The sequence below is a fragment of the Macaca fascicularis genome, chromosome X, assembly GCF_037993035.2.
Source record: "Macaca fascicularis isolate 582-1 chromosome X, T2T-MFA8v1.1".
NCBI lineage: Eukaryota > Metazoa > Chordata > Mammalia > Primates > Cercopithecidae > Macaca > Macaca fascicularis.
In genome coordinates, this window is record NC_088395.1 from 109,167,918 (window position 1) to 109,186,887 (window position 18,970).

Below are 18,970 nucleotides of genomic sequence, written 5' to 3' on the forward strand. Positions count from 1 at the left end.
TTTTGCCTCCCTTTGCAAACCATAAGTTTTAACAGGGATCATCCTAGTGGTGCAAATTGGAGTTTGAATTTTGTTTTGCTTACTACCATGTTTCAAGACAGATCCTGTGTGTGTTTTAGTATGTCGCTTGAGTCGTATACAATATATTAAAAATCACTTCATTTCCCAAATCCTCATCGAATGTTCCTCGCCAGCCAAGTGGTCCTCCAGAGCAAAGCCCAGCCTTCCTTCCAGCTGTCTGGCCAAGGAGCTTCAGTGTCTTCTAGTAAGCACCCCAGAGGCAGAAGACTGTCATCGGTGGTAGGGGACTGCGGCGAACAAGCTGACTGCGCAGTCACGTGGGGCTGACGGTGGGTCATGTGACCAGGCTCTGGATTTGGCCTGCGGAGAGGAGTGTTTTCTTACACCCAGAAAGGACCTGAAAGGCGGAAGACACCTGTGCTCCGCAGAGCAGAACGTGGGGGGAACGGCGGCATATTAAGGTAGGTAGGTGTCTTTCCATGCTGCATCAGCCTGAAAACTAATTTCTCAGGCGACCGGAACTACAGCATTTGTTGGTAAAGGAAACAATCCCTCAGCCAACCGCGAGCGTCTTAGCTGATCTGTCTTTTGTTCAGGAGCTCAAGAAGCAAAGAGTCTACCTGCCTGACTCATTCATGGAAAGGAGCAGCGGTTGCTATTGGAGGAAGTGGGTGCAAGGACGGCAGATGCCATCCCTAAGAGGTGGTGACTGAGACTAGATGCGGGTGCAGGTAATGCCTCGGATCCGCCTGCTCCCTCCTGCCTTTTGAACACCCTTATCCCCTCATCCCAAGGCTCCCAGCCCAGTGAGTGCCCTGTGTTTGTATGTGTGGGTGGGGGAGGTGGGCATATGGATGGAGTTGGCTTCAGGGAAGCCCAGAGCGGGGAAATGGTGAAGTGACAATTCGTGAACATCTGTGGTGCTGGATCAGGAAAGGCAGGGGTGGGGATGGGAACCATGGGCTACGCATCCGCACTCATTCTACTCTGTGTCTTCTTACTGGCAGTATTCAGGCAGTGGGGATGGCTGATATCAGCTCAAAACTGGCAGAGGGTGGAGGAGGGCAGGAGAAGGGAACACATACATCTGCCTTTTACTGCAAGGCTCCAGCTGACTGGGGATGCAAGAGAGGAATGAACCTCAATCCTGGCAGTTCTAGGAAAAGGAGGAGAAGACATAGACTCCAGGAGAGGAAACCTAGATGCTGTGGGCCCTTCACCTAGGATTTCTCATTAGGATACTCCAAGCTTCTCGACCCCCAACGGGATTCCTGGATCTCAGCCCCATGCAGCAGAATCTCATTCCCATTGAGGGACACAAAGTGGGTTGCTGCTCCATGTGACACTCTCTCTCCCTGCTGTGTTGGGCCTCAGAGGAGGGTCTTTCTGGGGAGCACCTACAGAAACTGCTTCATGGATAGTCTCCTAAGTTCCCCTCTGCATACCCTTTGCCCTCTTGTGTTGTGATCTCTGCTCATTCCTTAGGATGTGTTTCTTTGGTCCCATCACAGGTAGCAACCCCATGGTAAGTCCTTGTCCTCTTTCACATTGAGTATCCTCCTTTCCCCCTGCCCCATGCATCCACTGGGTACCAAGTGAAAGAAAGTGGTTCCTCTACCCACAATACTTCTGGCACAGAATATGTGGATTTTTCACACCAAGCAATTCTCCTATTCTTTGAGGACACCAGTTAGGTATCCTACAGTTTAATTCAATTCTGACACTACCCAGAGTTAGTGCAGACTTCTCTGGTTAAGGGCTCATTCCCATAAGACTGCCCTCCCCCACTTCAGACAGCAATCACAAGTAATGGATCTCCACGTTACCCACACTTCTGTCTGACTTAGCTCCCAGTTGGGAGTTCCCACAACCCCCTCCTCAGGTTCAATAATTTGCTATGAGGGCCCACTGAACTCAGGGAAACTCTACTTCCTATTACTGGTTCATAAAGAATATAAATTAAAAGTCAGATGAAGAGGTACATTATGGCAAGGTCCAGAAGGGTCCCAAATGCTGAAGCTGCCATCCATGTGGATTTGGTGTACACCACCTTCCCAGAATACGAATGAGTTCACCAACCTGGAACCTCTCAGACATTTGGGGTTTTTGTAGAGGTTTCATTACATAGGCGTGATTGATGAAATCATTGACCATTGGTGATTAGCTCAATCTTCAGCCCCTCTCTTCTCCTTGGAGGTCAAGGGGTGAGGCTGAGTTCCAACCCTCTAATCATGCCTTGATCTTTCTGGTGACCATCCATATCTTGAAGCTATCTAGTAGCCCTCACCCACCAGTCATCTCGGAGCATAAAAAAAGACACCTATCACTCCAGAGATTCCAAGGGTCTTATTGTCAAGAGCTTGAGACTAAAGCCACATGTAACAAAAGATGCTTCTGTTATCCCTATCAGGAAATAGCAAGGGTTCTAGGAGATCTATGCCAGGAATATGGGACAAAAATTTATGGTTACCAAAGGCTGGAAAGGGTATTGGGGATGGGGTATAAAAAGGAGTTGGTTAATGGGTACAAAAACACAGTTAGAAGGAATATGATCTAGTATTCAGTAGCTCAATAGGGTGCCTATAGTTAACAATAATTATTATGTATTTCAGTGTAATTAGGAGAATAGATTTGGAGTGTTCTCAGTGCAACAAAATGATAAATATTTGAGGTGATGTGTATCTCAATTACATTACACATTGTATGTTTATATCAAAATATAATTTATACCCAATAAATATGTACAAATATTACATATCCATATAAATTAAAAATTTTTTTAAATTTAAAAAATAACTCATTTCAAATTTCAATCAAAATAAAAAAGATCAAATGCTTATTTCTTCATATATCACAATACATACAAAGTCAGTGTAAGAAAGTGTTGCTAGGAAGAAATTACTTTTTCTAATCCCACTCCTATTCTTATGTTTATACCAAGTTTATAGAGTTGAAACTATGTTGTTCTACTACTTTAGGCCCTCCTGTTTAGACTTAAAATCTAGGATAGATACAAGGCATATGGGGCAAAATCATAGGTAGGGATTAGTCCCCTACATCCTCATCTCCTACCCTCTCCTATTATTTTCTTCTCTTTACTCTCCAGAATTCTGATAATATAAATACTGGGGCCAGCATTCAGCTTATGGTTTTCTACTCAAGCTGTCTTGTCTCTTGTCTCTGTGTTTTTTCGAGTATGTCAACAGAGAAGACTTCAAGTATGGTATAGTATAATAGAGAATATAGCTGATCTTTAGCCCTAGTTTCTGACACAGAGCTTCAAAAAACCTTGGGATTTCCTGTGTGACAGGAGTATCTTTGTTATGCTAACGAAGTGACTTATGGTGGGCCCCTAGATAGCTTCAGGATGGGGACTGGTCACCAGAAGGACCAACCATATGATTAAAGGGTTGGAACTTTGGGCCAGCTCAACCTTCAGGGAAGGTAGTGGGGCTAGGTATTAAGTTCAGTCACATAACCAATGGTTTAATCAATCTTGCCTGTGTAATAAAACCTCAGTGAAAACTTTGAACTTCAGGGCTAAGTGGAGCTTCTTGGTTAGTGAACATATTGTTCTCTAGGTAGGGTGATATTTCCTGACTCCACAAGGAGAGGGTATGGAAGCTTTGTGTCCAGGATCCTTTCAGACCTTGTCCTGTGTGTATCCTTAAATGAAACTGTAATAATAAGAATAGCACTTTTCGTGAGTTCTGTGAGTTGTTTCAGTTAATTATGAAACCTCATAATGTCATGGGAACTCCTGAATTTATAAGTGGTCAGTCAGAAGGATAGGTGGCTTCCTGAGAATTGGGGCTGGTATCTGATCTAAAGCGGGGGCAGCATTGTTGGGGATTGTGCCCTTAAACCTGTAGAGTCCAATGCTAACTCCAAGTAGGTGGTTTCAAATATTTGATGTCAGAACAACAGTGTAATTTTCCCTAGTTTTGGCAGCCACACCTAGATTAATATATGTAAAGCTTACCTTTGCTGTATATTCTGCATCAACAAGTTAAAATAAAGGAGGCAGACCCAACAGCGTATTATGGGTGAAAAAAGCAGTCTGTTTTTGTGACATGTACCTGTAATTTAGATAATTTTTTAAATTATCTATGTATCTATTTATCTATATCTATCTATGTGTCTGTCTGTCTAATCTACCTATACATCTATCCTGTCATCTTTTTTTTTCTTATCACAGCTCCCTTAGCCTAGAATTCCTGTTGTGGGTATTGCATTTATATTTGGAAAACTTCAAATTGTGACCTGATTAAATACTTCTGTGCCCCAAATGTACTCCAAAGCAGATACTTAAACAGTTTATGCCTGTAGAATTTTTCCATCTCAGCCAAAGAGCAGGGTGACTGGGGGGTGGGGCTGTGTGTGTGTGTGTGTGTGTGTGTGTGTGTGTATCCAAGCAAGATGATGATTGCCTTTGTTCTGACTTGTAGAGGGTAGAATCCTTCCTCAATTCTTTTTCTGGGGTGTAATTGAAATAAAAAATTCATCATTCACTCAGGCCTCTTGTTCCTTCTCCCTTTTTTGATAAATATTATGGGCTACTTTATGTAATAGAGGCTACTTCAGATGTCACCTGGCCTAAAATGTTGTGTGGGGATAATATCAGAGTGAATTTTTCATCTGTCTAGTCTGGACTTTTAGCAGCCACTAATTATCAACTCTGCCCCCCAATTTCAAAAGAGCAACCTTCAATGGGATGTAATCTATAAACTACCACCAGATTTTCTATCAAGGCTTTCAAGACCTTGCACCCTTTAATACAAGTCTGCCTTTCTATCTCCATCTCTCATAACATTCTTCCAAGTGAAGGCCAGGACCAGAATGAAATAAAGAAAGAAGCTCTCACTCTCAAGTGCCTCACACTACTCCAGGCCTTGCCCCACTTTGCCTGCAGTCAAGCCACACTGGAAAATCTGTTGTTTTCCCAACTGTACTATGTGCTTTACTACTTGTATGCCTTTCCACATGCTGTCCCTTCAATCTTCAATGTTCTTACCCTTTTTCTCTCTACGGCAAACATCCTTTTGGGCTCAGTTCAAATGCCAGGGCCTTTTTGAAGTCTGATACCTCCTCACCCTTATTCCTTGCACCTTGGTAGGAAGTAATTCCTCCATCATTTGTACTTACGCAATATTTGCCACTTGTTTCTTTTCTTTTCCTTTTTTTTTTTTTTTTTTGGTTTTTTTTTTTTTTTTTTTTTGAGATGGAGTCTCACCTTGTCACCCAGGTTGGAGTGCAGTGGCACGATCTCGGCTCACTGCAACCTCCGTCTCCCAAGCTCAAGTGATCCTCCTGCCTCAGCCCCCCTGGTAGCTGGGATTACAGGCACACACCACCATGCCCAGCTAATTTTTGTATTTTTAGCGGACACAGGGTTTCGCCATGTTGGCCAGGCTGGTCTCAAACTCCTGACCTCAGGTGATCCACCCGCCTTGGCCACCCAAAGTGCTGGGATTACAGACATGAGCCACTGCGCCCAGCCCATTTGTTTCTTTATACCGTGCATCAGAGTCTTTTTTTTTTTTTTTAATGAATAACGTAGAACTAGTGTTGAGGAACAGGTAGCATAGAGAAAGAAGCTTGGACTCTGGAAGTGTGATTCAAACCCCAGTCTGTCTGACTGCAAAGCCTGAATGTTTACTACTTAATATTGTGTTAATATTAAGATTTGTTGGGTGATTTCTATGTGCCAGGGTACTCTACTAAGGGCTCTAAATGTATTCACTTATTTAATCCTCAAAACAAGCTTATGAGGTAGGTGCTGCTATTGTTTCCATTCTATATATGAAACTGAGGCACACATTGGTTAAGTAGCTTAGCCAACCTCATATAGTTTCCATTCTATATAAGGAAGCTGAGGCACACATTGGTTAAGTAGCTTAGCCAACCTGACTGAGTCGGTTAGCAGAGGAGGTGACATTCCCACCTTTGTGGTTTGAATCTGGAGCTGATGTGCATTCCTTCTATGCTATGTCTATATTCCTCCAGTGCCAATTATCACTAAAAGCTTCCATAATCATTGTAACTGTTTTTTACAATCAGATCTTCTGTTCCTCAAAGCTTGTAGCAAAGTATTTATCATAAAGAAATTAAACCTGAATATTGTTAGACTCCTGTCCCTTATCCTTTTTTCCATGTTTGTCAGCCTATTCCACCCTTTCCTTCCCTCCCAACCCAATGTCCATCACACTACATTATTTTTACTACACTCCTACCTCATCCTCTGGTTCCTGGCTCCACTGTCCTGGAAAAATCCCAACTCTGGATAAATCTCAAGCATCTACGACTTTCTATACTTGTATTGTTTAGTGCACCTAGGAAAGTTAATCATATTGTTCTAACTGTCAACACTGTAAATGTGTCTTTCTCAGTATCAGTACAGTCCCCTGAATTGAAAGCAAGTAACCTTTGATATCTTTATAATCTGGATATTTCACAAGAGTGCACCTTCACACGATGATTCTCTGAATTGAAACTAGGTTTCTGTATTATCTCAAGTATTTAATGTACCTCTGGACCTCCTAGATAAGTCAGGGTTTGGCTTCTGCCTGAAGCTTTCCTTTTTAATCTGGAGCAGAAGCCAAACAGTTGTCAGACCTCTAGCAATCATTAGGACAAGTGTTGATAACTTCTGGCTTTTCTTTCCTGGGAAACATGAGTTCTGCCACTATAGATGTAGGTGCTCACTGATGGACACAAGTCAGGAATTCTTACTCATTGAAGAGCTGTTTTGTGCCTGAGCACATCTCGGATTGTTCCATTTTCATATAACAAGGAATTCAACTAAAACTAACTTAATAAGGAAATTAATTATCCAAAGACTGTAAGTACTGAAGTAGGGCAGCCTTGATGGTTGTTTATTCAGCAAAGGACTCAGCTTTTTTCCATCTCTTTCTTCTGCCATTCACAATATCAACTTCCGTCCTAAGGCTGATAGCTTGATGGCTACAACAATTTCAGGAGGTAAGCAACTTCCTGAGGAAGAAGAAAAGACAATCTTTTCTGATGAGTTTTTCTTATGAATGAGGACACTTTCCTCAGAAGTCCATCTGTAACCTTCCCCTAATGTCTCATTGAGTGGAATTTGATCAATGCCTCTTCCTAAACAAGAGAGTACCAAGCAGATAGATTATCCCAAAGAGACTCACTCCTGGAAATGGAATTAGCCTCTCTGTGACATGTGACTAAAAGGAGGAGAGAGTCAGTAACCTGCAGTGGCAACTATGCAAAAATGGCATCCTTTTAGTAAAGGGTTATGGTAAGCCACATAGAATATACAAAGCACTGAGGCTACAGCACAAAAAGCACAGTGACACTGACTTAGCAATTATGACCTTTAAAAACCATGTACTTCTCATCTATTCTTTCCTGCTTTCTCTAACCCACCTCATGATAGGAATAGATCAGAAATTTTAAAAGAACTAGAAAGACCTGATATTGCATGTGGTACAGGATATCAAATAGTTTTCTCAGTATACACAGTAATACTGTAAAGTAGTTAATGCCAGCTCCCTTTTAAGGATGAAGAAACTGGGTCATAAAGACGTTAAGTACCTTTGCTAAAGTTACACAAATAGTGACAAAGTCTGTATTCAGACTTTGGACTGTCTGGCTCTGAAATCTGGGTACTCCCAACTCTTCTATACAAACTTCCTTTCGAATGTACTCCCAGGACTCAGAAACTGGTTACTCTAGTCTAAGCAAGCACTTAACAATCATTAGGCAGTTAATGTAAGCTATAGATTCTAATAGTATCATGCACTGCCTCTTGATGGTGGTGGTAGTGGTAGTGACGTAGACAACTTTTCTCTCCTAGCATTAAGTTACAGTTCCTCAGACTTCATTACCAAGAATATATATATTTTTTAATTTTTAAAGTTTTTTTGTAGAAACAAGGTCTCACTGTATTGCCCAGGCCAGTCTTGAATTCCTGGGCTCAAGCGACCCTCCCACCTTGGCCTCCCAAAGTGCTGGAATCACAGGCATGAGCCATTGTGCATGGCCATTACCAGGAATTTTGATTCAGGAGCTCTAAATTCTAATTTACACTGCACTTTACAAATTTTGGGGCTGAGATGTCAGGTTCAGGGAGCCCCATAAATTTCCTGTACCTGGGAGTGAAAAGAGCTAATATTTATGGAGCAGCTGGGTTTTCCAGGGCAACCTAATTCCCAGGTGTGATGTTCAGCAGAAAAGAAGCAGACAAAAGCAATGTGCACTGCCGTTTTTTTTATTTTGTTTTGTTTTTTGTTTTTTTTTTTAATAGAGATGGGGTCTTGCTATGTTGTCTAGGCTGCTGTTGAGCTCCCGGACTTAAGCGATCCTCCCGCCTTGGACTCCCAAAGTACTGAGATTACAGGTGTGAGCCACCACACCCAGCCCATTTAAAATTTTTTATTTTTTATTTTGCACTGCTGTTTAGCTTCCCTGTTAAAACCCATAGCCAGACTTCCAGTTTCAGTTCCAACATATAAGAACTTGTAAGTCATTGCTCCTGTACTTACAACCAGAAAAAAATCTGAACAAACAGAATCAACAACATTTCTTAGATTTTTCAAAGAACTGAGGCATAGGGCAATTGACTGTCCCAAATTCTGAAGGCAAATCCAGAGAGTCACAACCTATTTCTTCTTTCATAGAACAGAAACTGCTAGAGATATAAATAGGTAAGAGCACGTAAATGTAATATTGATGAATTGCTGGAGACTGAGTGTGGAATAATATGAGAGTGAGAAACCCCTGAGGATTTACAGTCAGGGAGGTCCCCACACTTTTGTAGGCATTACTTCCAAGAACCCCACCATATTCTTGCAGTGAAGAACCCAAAATTATCTCCTCATGGCCCCTGCAGTGGGAAGGGAACTATACTTTTGTGAAATACACCCAGAGCCGCCTTCATTTTTTTTTAAAGCCTATTCTGCAGTGGAAAAGACTTTATCAGAGCCTTATCTCAGCTGAGGGAAAGGCATTTCTCCAATTTCAGCCCCCTTTAGGTTTCTAGTCTCATGTAAGGGAGAGAAAGGAGCTAAAATAAAACTCTTATGAAAATCAAAGCCCAGGGACACAGGCCCACAAAAGACTGAAACAAGGTCTCACTCTTTCAATTAATCATAATATTATAGAACACTTCCTCTCCTCTGCACTTCACTACCATGCTAACAAGGCTCTAGTATAATAATAGTGTATAACAGTGAATAACAGCTAAAAGAGCTGCAAAATGTAAACTCTCCTTGAGAAGAATATTTAGGGAAATGCTAGAAATAAAAAAATACTGTAACAGAGCCCAGGCACAGAGGCTTACGCCTGTAATCCCAACACTTTGGGAGGCTGAGGTGGGTGGATCACCTGAGGTCAGGAGTTCAAGACCAGGCTGGCCAACATGGAGAAACCCTGTCTCTACTAAAAGTACAAAAATTAGCTGGGCATGGTGGCAGGTGCCTGTAATCCCAGCTACTCAGGAGGCTGAGGCAAGAGAATCGCTTGAACCCCAGAGGCAGAGGTTGCAGTGAGCCGAGATCCTGTCACTGCACTCCAGCAAATGAAGAATGCCTTTGATGGGATTATCAGTAGACTAGACACAGTTGAGGAAAGACTCAGTAAGCTTGAGTAGCAGTCCCCAACCTTTTTGGCACCAGGGGCAGGTTTCGTGGAAGACAATTTTTCCACAGACTGGGGGTGAGGGGCATGGTTTCCAGATGATTGAAGTGCATTACATGTATTATGCACTTTATTTCTATTATTATTACATTGTAATAGATAATGAAATAATTGTACAACTCACCATAATGTAGAATCACTGGGAGCCTGGAGCTTGTTTTTGTAAAGCTAGATGGTCCCATCTTGGGGTGATGGGAGGCAGTGACAGATCATCAGGCATTAGATTCTCATAAGGAGCGTGCAACCTAGATCCTTCGCATGTGCAGTTCACAATATGGTTTGTGCTCCTATGAGAATCTAATGCCGTAGCTGATCTTCCAGAAGGCGGAGCTCAGGTGGTAATGCAAGTGATGGGGAGTGGCTGTATATACAGATGAAGGTTTACTGGCTAGCCCACCACTCACCTCCTGCTGTGTGACCCAGTTCCTAACAGGCCATGGACTGGTCCTGGTCCGTGGCCTGGGGGCTGGGGACTCCTGAGCTTCAGGATAGGTCGATAGTGTAAACCAAAAAGTATGTAAGACATGTCTCAATTGATTTAGAAGTTTATTTTGCCAAGGTGAAGGACATTCCCAGAAGAAAAGAGCACGGAATCACAGAAACAGTCTGCGGTCTGTGTCTTTATCCAAAGATAATTTTGAGGGCTTCAATATTTAAATGGGAACAGCAGGCTAGAGGGGAAAGAGGGAGGGTACAGTAATCCACATGATGCAAGGGAAAAAGAGCAGAAATGGGAATAGTCAATTCTGTATTCCTCTGGCTCACAGTAAACTAGCACTTTACATAAGATAAGGGAAAATATGTAGTATCTACCTGTGGAGATGTTTAACCTTTTATCTGTAGCTATCTGCTTAGGAACAAAAAGAAAGGTATTTTATTGCATGACTCAGCTTTCAGCTTAATATTTTCCTTTTGGCATAGTGAATCGGGGTCCTGGGTTTTTATTTTCTTTTCACAATAGAAACTTCCAAATTGAAATGAAAAAAGAACTGAACATTGAAGCACTGTGGGATGATTTCAAAAAGTATAACATATGCATAGTTGGAATACTAGAAAGAAAATTTGGAGCAGAAGAAATATTTCAAATAATAACAGCTGAGAATTTTCTAAAATCAGTGACAAACATCAAACCACAGATCCAGGAATTTTAGAAAATACCAAGCAGGATAAATACCAAAAAAATCCACACCAGGGTGTTACCAGTGGAAGGTATCCAGGTTACTGACAGTGAATCCATACAGGTCTGCAGCAAACTCAATTCTTGCCTACTCAGAAGAAAGAATTCGACTAAGGGGCAGAAAGCAGAAAAAGAGACTGAGGCAAATTTCAGAGCAGGAGTGGAAGTTTATTTAAAAAGGGCTTCAGGGGCCGGGCACAGTGGCTCACGCCTATAATCCCAGCACTTTGGGAGGCGGAGGCAGGCAGATCACAAGGTCAGGAGTTTGAGACCAGCCTGACCAACATGGTGAAACCCTGTCTCTACTAAAAATATAAATAAAAAAATAAATAAAAAACAGCTGGGCATGGTGGCACATGCCTGCAATCCTAGCTACTCAGGAGGCTGAGGCAGGAGAATCACTTGAACCCAGGAAGCGGAGGTTGCAGTAAGCCGAGATCACGCCACTGCACTCCAGCCTGGGCAACAGAGTAAGACTCCGACTCCAAAAAAAAAAAAGAAAAAAGAAAAAAAAGAAAAATAATAAAGGCTTCAGAACAGGAAAGAAAGGGAAGTATGCTTGGAAGAGACCCAAGCGGGCAACTTGAAGGAAAAGCGCACTGTTTTAACTTTGATCCTAGGATTTTATAGGCTGGCCCCTTTCCCATGATTCTTCTGTTAGTGTGGGCTGCCCGCATGCGAGGTGCCCTCCTTACCCTTGGGAAGTGAGCATGCACAGTGTGTTTAGAAGGTTGTATGCATGCCCATCTGAGGCTTTCTTCCCTTTTCCAGTGGAGTGCTCCCAGAAGGTCATACTCTGTCATTCTCTCTCTTAATGCATATGCCTGGGAAATTGCTTCTCCCTGGTGTCTGCATTCAATTAACACTTTAGTACAATAGGTGTGGACTATCAGGAAATGGCCTCTCCCTCATGCCAGCTGCCAACTTATTACTTTTAAAGAGGCAATGGAATAATTGCAGAACCATCACCTGACATTCCTAGTGGGTGGGGGGAGAGCCCTCTCTTGCCCTGCTCATGCCTAACTACCTGTAACATTCCCCCCTCAAGAGCCCAAGACCCCAAGACCCCAAATCTTTGGGGAAGAATGGACAAAAGTCAGTCTTCTGTAACTGCTTTCCACTGACAAATGGACAGTGGTGGTTCAGTGGGTCTTGGCATTTTGCTAGCTGTCAGGTCAGGAAGGTCATTCCATGGGTTGGTGAAAGCAGTATCTAGCCAGGTCCGAGGGAGTCGGGGCAGGATTTTGCCTCCTTCCTGTCCCACTGATGAGCAGTCTTGGGGTCCCCTGTAGAAGGGTGTCTCTTGAATATTGAGAGGATGATATCCTTCACTGAAGATCATCTGGAGCTTGATGACCCATCCTTTTTGTTTCTTCTGAGCTGCATCAAGAGATCACTGGTTGGTTTACAGGAATAAGCAGGGTTAGTCCAAAATGCAGACAAAAACTTAAAAACAACTGATGAGACTAGATTCTAATAGTAGGTATATAATAATTTTTGAAAAATATTTTTCTCTCTCCAGTCCTCATGTTTTTTTGTTTTTGTTTTTGTTTTTTTTAAATTATGATAGGATTGATTTGTTTGGAAAGTAAACTTTAGTCTTATTTATACTTAGCCTGATTATTTGCATAAAGCCCAGCAAGAATAATCATTTTTTCACATAGGCTTTTAAAATTTGCTTTGATGGAACTCTGTTCCATAAGTAATCTCAGACAAGACTTTTTAAAGCTGAGCTCACCCATGGGTTTGTACCTTCAAATACTTATGAGTTGAGTAAATTTCTCTTTTTTTGAGGTTCCAAAATAACTTGGGGCTCCTAGGCTTGTCAGACAATGACATTCTTTACATACCACAGGTCAGGAACACTGTACAGGGACTGTGTAGACAAGGTATGAGGCCAGTTTTCCCAAATGACTTTTATTGGCTCTATAAGTCAAGCTTGATTCCTTAGATGAAGACATGTCATTCCAGTCAAAGACTTGGTAAAACAACCAGTTTCTCCCATTGCCCTGTTGCAAAAGAAAGCATTCTTATTGCACTTACGCAAATAACTATATTGCCATAAGTTAAGAATACTCACAAATTGGCTGGGTGCAGTGGCTCATGCCTGTAATCCCAGCACTTTGGGAGGCTGAGGCGGGAGCATCACCTGAGGTCAAGAGTTCGAGAGCAGCCTGACCAATATGGTGAAACCTCGTCTCTACTAAAAATACAAAAAAATTAGCTGGCCATGGTGGCAGGCGCCTGTAATCCCAGCTACTCGGGAGGCTGAGACAGGAGAATTGCTTGAATTTGGGAGGCAGAGGTTGCAGTGAGCCAAGATCACACCACTGCACTCCAGCCTGGGCAACAAAGAGCGAAACTCCATCTAAAAAAAAAAAAAAAAAAACTCACAAATTGTTTTCAAATTCTGGAAAAATCAGGTAGAGAGAAAGGAATAGGCTCCAAATTTTCTTCACAGGAGTATTCTTTACTCAATTGTTAAAAGCTGTAAATAACTCAAAAGTTTTCTTGAATCTGAAAAACAAAGGATCAGCAACATTTTAAGCAAAATGTTAAAAAAAAAAAAAAAAGGATGACTTTAGTCTTTTACTAGTTTTGTCCATTCAGTTAACCCCTGTTCTGCTTGATATTCATGGAACATTTCAGCTCTCCATGAAAGTCCTGAAAAATATTTTTTCCTTTATTTTAATGTCACTTTCTTTTTTTTTTTTTTTTTTTTGAGACGGAGTCTTGCTCTGTCGCCCAGGCTGGGGTGCAGTGGCCGGATCTCAGCTCACTGCAAGCTCCACCTCCCGGGTTTACGCCATTCTCCTGCCTCAGCCTCCTGAGTAGCTGGGACTACAGGCGCCCGCCACCTCGCCCGGCTAGTTTTTTGTATTTTTTAGTAGAGATGGGGTTTCACCGTGTTAGCCAGGATGGTCTCGATCTCCTGACCTCGTGATCCACCCGTCTCGGCCTCCCAAAGTGCTGGGATTACAGGCTTGAGCCACCGCGCCCGGCCTTTAATGTCACTTTCACTCACGTCCGTGTGAAAAGACCACCAAACAGGCTTTGTGTGAGCAACAAGGCTGTTTATTTCACCTGGGTGTAAGCGGGCTGAGTCCCAAAAGAGAGTCAGTGAAGGGAGATGGGGTGGAGCCGTTTTATAGGATTTGGGTAGGTAAAGGAAAATTACAGTCAAAGGGGGTTATTCTCTGGCTGGCAGGGGTGGGGGTTACAAGGTGCTCAGTGGGGGAGCTTTTGAGCCAGGATGAGCCAGGAGAAGGAATTTCACAAGGTAATGTCATCAGTTCAGGCGGGGACTGGCCATTTTCACTTCTTTTGTGGTGGAATGTCATCAGTTAAGGCAGGAACAGGCCATTTTCACTTCTTTTGTGATTCTTCAGTTACTTCAGGCCATCTGGATGTATCCCTGCAGGTCACAGGGGATTTGATGGCTTAGCTTGGGCTCAGAGGCCTGACAGTCACAATCACCAAAGTTACCAGAAACTTGCATTCAGGAACACCTGTCCGTTCTATAGCTGATTATAAAACACCATTTAAAGAGGATCAAAACAAGACAACAAGCCGGGCGCGCTGGCTCATGCCTGAAATCCCAGCACTTTGGGAGGCAGAGGCAGGCGGATCACAAGGTCAGGAGTTTGAGACCAGCCTGGCCAATATGGTGAAAATCTGTCTCTACTAAAAATACAAAAATTAGCCGGGCATGGTGGCAGATGCCTGTAGTCCCAGGTACTCGGGAGACTGAGGCAGCAGAATCACTTGAACCCGGGAGGCAGAGGTTGCAGTGAGCCGAGATTGTGCTAATGCACTCCAGCCTGGGCAACAGAGTGAGACTCTGTCTCAAAAAAAAAAAAAAAAAAAGACAACAATTATCTGTGGATGACGAAAAGTCCTAGGGCAGCCACAGTTACAGACACATTGACAAGGAAATTTCTTACCTCTGTGGCACACAAGAATTTTACATAACAGTTCTAATTATTAATGATACCCACTAAGTTATATCAGAGTCTCATAATTTTGGAATACATATTAATGACATATTTATGCAAATACAGCCCAAAGAAAGCCAAATACAATTTCATATTTGACAATGCTTCCTAATACCAAATAAGCCAACTATGTCATTTTGGACTTTAGAGGACCTAAAGTCCAAAATCTAAAACATTAATTAGGTCAGAAATAGACATAATTTATAATTTAATTTTGGAAAGTTTGTCAATTATCAAAGATTTTAAACACTTGATATTATAAAATAAAATCCCAGGTCACCATAAGTCATTCACTTAGCCAACCTGTAGTTCATTTGAAAGGCAAACAAAAGTCTTTCATTATTTTTAATATTACACGAAAATCTTGTTCAAGAGAGAAAGCTAAATTTCACCTTTGCATTAGTGTCAAACCGAATTCTTAATAAAATGTTATGGACAATCTATCTAATTTTAATGTCTGACCATAAGGTAAGATTCTCATAAACCTTTTATAACACTTTACAACTTTTGTTAAAGAGCAGATCAGGGCTCCAAGAAAACTCTGTTATGCTTTTATTCCAATGTTCAACTTATGGAAAAACTGTATAATACCCCTTTAACTTTAGTCAATATATTTACACACAGAATCTCTTTTTTTATTATTTTTATTTTTATTTTTTGAGATGGTGTCTCACCCTGTCGCCCAGGCTGGAGTGCAGTGGTGTGATCTCAGCTCACTGCAAGCTCCACCTCCTGAGTTCAAGCAATTCTCTGCCTCAGCCTCCCAAGTAGCTGGGACTACAGGCTCTCCCCACCATGCCTGGCTAATATTTTTTTGTATTTTTTGTAGAGATGGGGTTTCACCATGTTAGCCAGGATGGTCTCGATCTCCTGACCTCGTCATCCACCCGCCTTGGCCTCCCAAGGTGCTGGAGTTACAGACGTGAGCCACCGCGCCTGGCTGAATCTCTTTTGCAATATATTTTTCACAAACTTTCCAAAACTTCAAACCTTCAGATGTTTCCTATCTAACTTAAAATAATCCTTTAACCCTCTAAACTAGGCAAGAAATCCACATTCCCATTCCTTCTTGTAATCTTTTACCAAATGCACATTGTACTTTCTTTGCACACCTTGCATGTAAAACTGTTTCTTCAGTAGTTTCAAATACATGTTACACTGTTGATTCTTAGCAACTTTTGGTGAAAAACCTGGTTAGTAAGCTATTTTAATTATGTACTAGCCTAGGACACCATACAGAAGTGCAGATAAGGTCTGACTCTTTCCAGCATAGCTAGGGATATGGCTAACGCCACATTTTGTTAGACCTTATCTAGTGGTAAAGCAGGCAAGTTGAACAATTTTCAAAAGCAAAAGAAGCAGTTTATGACCTTAAAGCATTTAGCAAACCTAATATCTGACTTGCATAATTTAGACCAAATGGCTAAATTTTTGAAGATATTTTTATTTTACCAATAATCCTAAAACTGTCTTTATTTCCCAAAGATTATTTAGATCACATGAACTAAAAGGCATTACACTTTACATTTTCTGACAATATTTAAGCAATTATTTTTTAACACCAATTAATTAGAGCTCTTTTATATAAACATCACACACGACACATATAAATACATAGAAGATTCAGTAGTTGTAAGATTTTTCATTTGCCACTTTTTGTTTCTTAATTGGATTATCGGCTTCAGGGTGGAGCCTTTGGGAGAACAGAGTGGAGAAAGCATGCAGTTTCCAGAGCCTAATAAGAAGATACAGCTGGAAGGCAAAAATGGATCCCCAAAATTAAGGGTCCCATCATTACAGTGGATCCTGGATCCCCAAAAGAGAAATGCTATGGAGCAAGACAGTACAATGATTTTACCATACATTTCATTGCAAAGTGATCCAATGCCAGTCAGCCCATTCCCCGTGGGAGTCTTATCTCTCCGTGGGGGGTGGGGATGTTGCCGTACCTTCCCGGTGGCCAAGAGCATGCTTCTCTGATCCAAACGTGCAAGTATTCCTCCATAACTGCCATTAGCCATCCATATATTTCCTACCTGGTTATTACCAAAGTTCTTTCATAATGTGAAGTAATTTCTGAAACTCCCAAAAGTGAAAAACAGGTAACGCAATGCAAACAGAACAGAGCCTTAGATTTTAAGAGGGATCTATCCACTTTCAGTTCCTGGGGTTACATGAGGAAACCAGAGGTTTTTCCCAAAATGTGGTCTGTGGCACCTCCTCTGTTTTTCCCAAGGAGTCCAAGCCGTTAGAAATTATCTTAGGTCCTTTCATGTGTACATCAAGAGTGGCAAGAACACAAAATAAGAAAACCAATTCAGTTGACTGAGAACAAAAAACCTTTTTTTCTTCAGAAAAATAAGATTCAAGAAGAGAAAAAAACAAGGCCTTTTAAATATATGTATAGCTTGGACATCTGCTTTTAACTAAGCTGACTTTTAACCATAGTGTTCCTAAGAAAATCCTTTTAAATCTCTTATTACTTGACTTTAGCCTAGCCAAACAGCCAATACTTGTGGTTTTTGAACTTTACCAAAAGTAACCTCACAGGTGAAACCAATAAGCCTTAACTAAGGTTATGACTTATCCATGAGTGTACAAGGTATTTTCAAAGAGGTGGTAAGCAGTTTTTACAAGATTTAGAGTCTACAAAGGTAGCTTTGACAAAGGAAAATTCAAGAAGGGAAGTCAGAAGTCATTCATGGAGGGGCAGAGAATACACTGATTTTTACCATTCCTACTACTGGTTTGCATAGAGAGAGAGAAGCCAGAAGTCTGACTGGCAAGAATTCCTACGCTTCTACCAGCATGCCTGGCTGCTGGCTTCTGGGTTCCCTTTCCCTGAGCAGCCCTAACAACCCTGCTTGCCGCACCCTGAGGACCAAGCCACAACACCAAGGAAAAATCATCTTTTTTCCATTTCATGGAATCTTTGAACTAGATAAAAGTCATTTTCTTTCTGTTAGAAAGTTAAGGTTTGTACTGCATGTTGCCATGTGTGTCCTGAGAAGGGGAAGTAGATAAAGAGGTTGTCTACATACTGTAGAAGTTATCCCCTCTCAAGAGATTTCTCAGTTAGAGAAATCTCTTGAGAGTTAGGACTTGTCTGAATAAGTGTGGGCTATTTTAGACATTACCGGGGATGGGTGGGAGAATGGCAATTGGTCCCTTAAGTAATATAAAGGGGTGTGAATCTTTTGTTTTGAGGGAGGGGATGCCATTTGCCCCACCTAACAGGCTTAGCCCTGTTCTCTTTATTCTGCTCTGGGTTGTAAAAGACTTAAGAGGCTAATCTGAGGACCTCCTGCACAGGGGTTCCAAGGCTGACTCTTGTAATTGCCTCCCAGTTTCTTTTTAAGCCAGGCAGTTTAAGGTTTGGGGAAATTAAAATTTTCCCAGTTTGGGGGAATGCATCCAAGGGGCAAGTCCTGTGGTATGGAGACACAATTTCCCATCTGCCATTTGCGAAGAGAGAACAGAGGAGGAAAAGGAGGAAAAGGGAAAAAGGTGTCCTCCCTTTCTTCCTATTATCCCAAATGGGGCATCCCCCATCATCCTGGGTTCTAGACTTAACCATTCTTTACATGTACCCATGGTCCCATCTCATCACAATTACCCACTTGAGAACAGAGAACAGAAGAGATACTGGAGTGAACAGTGAGCCCCTGTCCATCCCTGGAGTTCCAGAATTAACTGGTCCTTACTATGTACCTGCCTAGCCTTTCATCTTTGTTCCAATGGTAACCTGTTAGGCTAGGACCACCCTTCTTGGGTTCCAGACTTAACCAGTCTTTACTGTGTATCCATGGTCCCATCTCATCACAATTACCCACTGGAGAACAGAGGAGATACTGGAGTGAACCCTTGGCCCCTGTCCATTCCTGGGGTCTGGAATTAACTGGTTCTTACTGTGTAACTCCCTAGTGTTTCATTTCTGTTCCAGTGGTAATCTGTCAGCCTGGGCCACCCTTCATCTCTGTCCTATGGGTCTCTTGTGTGAACCCTGAAAATTTGAGACAGGCCTCAGTTAATTTAGAAAGTTTATTTTGCCAAGGTTAAGGATACACGCCAGTGACACAGCCTCAGGAAGTCGTGAGGACAT

General features: G+C 42.0%; 2 protein-coding genes across 13 annotated transcripts in view; both read left to right on the forward strand.

Annotated features, from left to right (window-relative positions):
* The first annotated feature begins 361 nt into the window (after nucleotides 1–361).
* RAB40AL (RAB40A like) overlaps nucleotides 362–18,970 on the forward strand; it is a 257,934-nt gene continuing 239,325 nt past the window's right edge. For all 6 annotated transcript variants that reach the window (XM_074029563.1, XM_074029554.1, XM_074029568.1 and 3 more), the window contains exons 1-2: nucleotides 362–482; nucleotides 618–752. The gene's annotated coding sequence lies outside the window, so the exon portion shown is untranslated. The remainder of the gene's footprint in view (nucleotides 483–617; nucleotides 753–18,970) is intronic.
* The window catches only part of GPRASP3 (G protein-coupled receptor associated sorting protein family member 3), a 33,987-nt gene continuing 15,378 nt past the window's right edge, over nucleotides 362–18,970 (forward strand). For 3 of the 7 annotated variants that reach the window (XM_074029550.1, XM_074029546.1, XM_065537955.2), the window contains exons 1-2: nucleotides 362–482; nucleotides 618–752. The gene's annotated coding sequence lies outside the window, so the exon portion shown is untranslated. Of the gene's footprint in view, nucleotides 487–617; nucleotides 828–18,970 lie in introns of all 7 variants that reach the window. The other 4 variants (XM_074029547.1, XM_065537956.2, XM_074029549.1 and 1 more) reach the window with 3 other exon arrangements.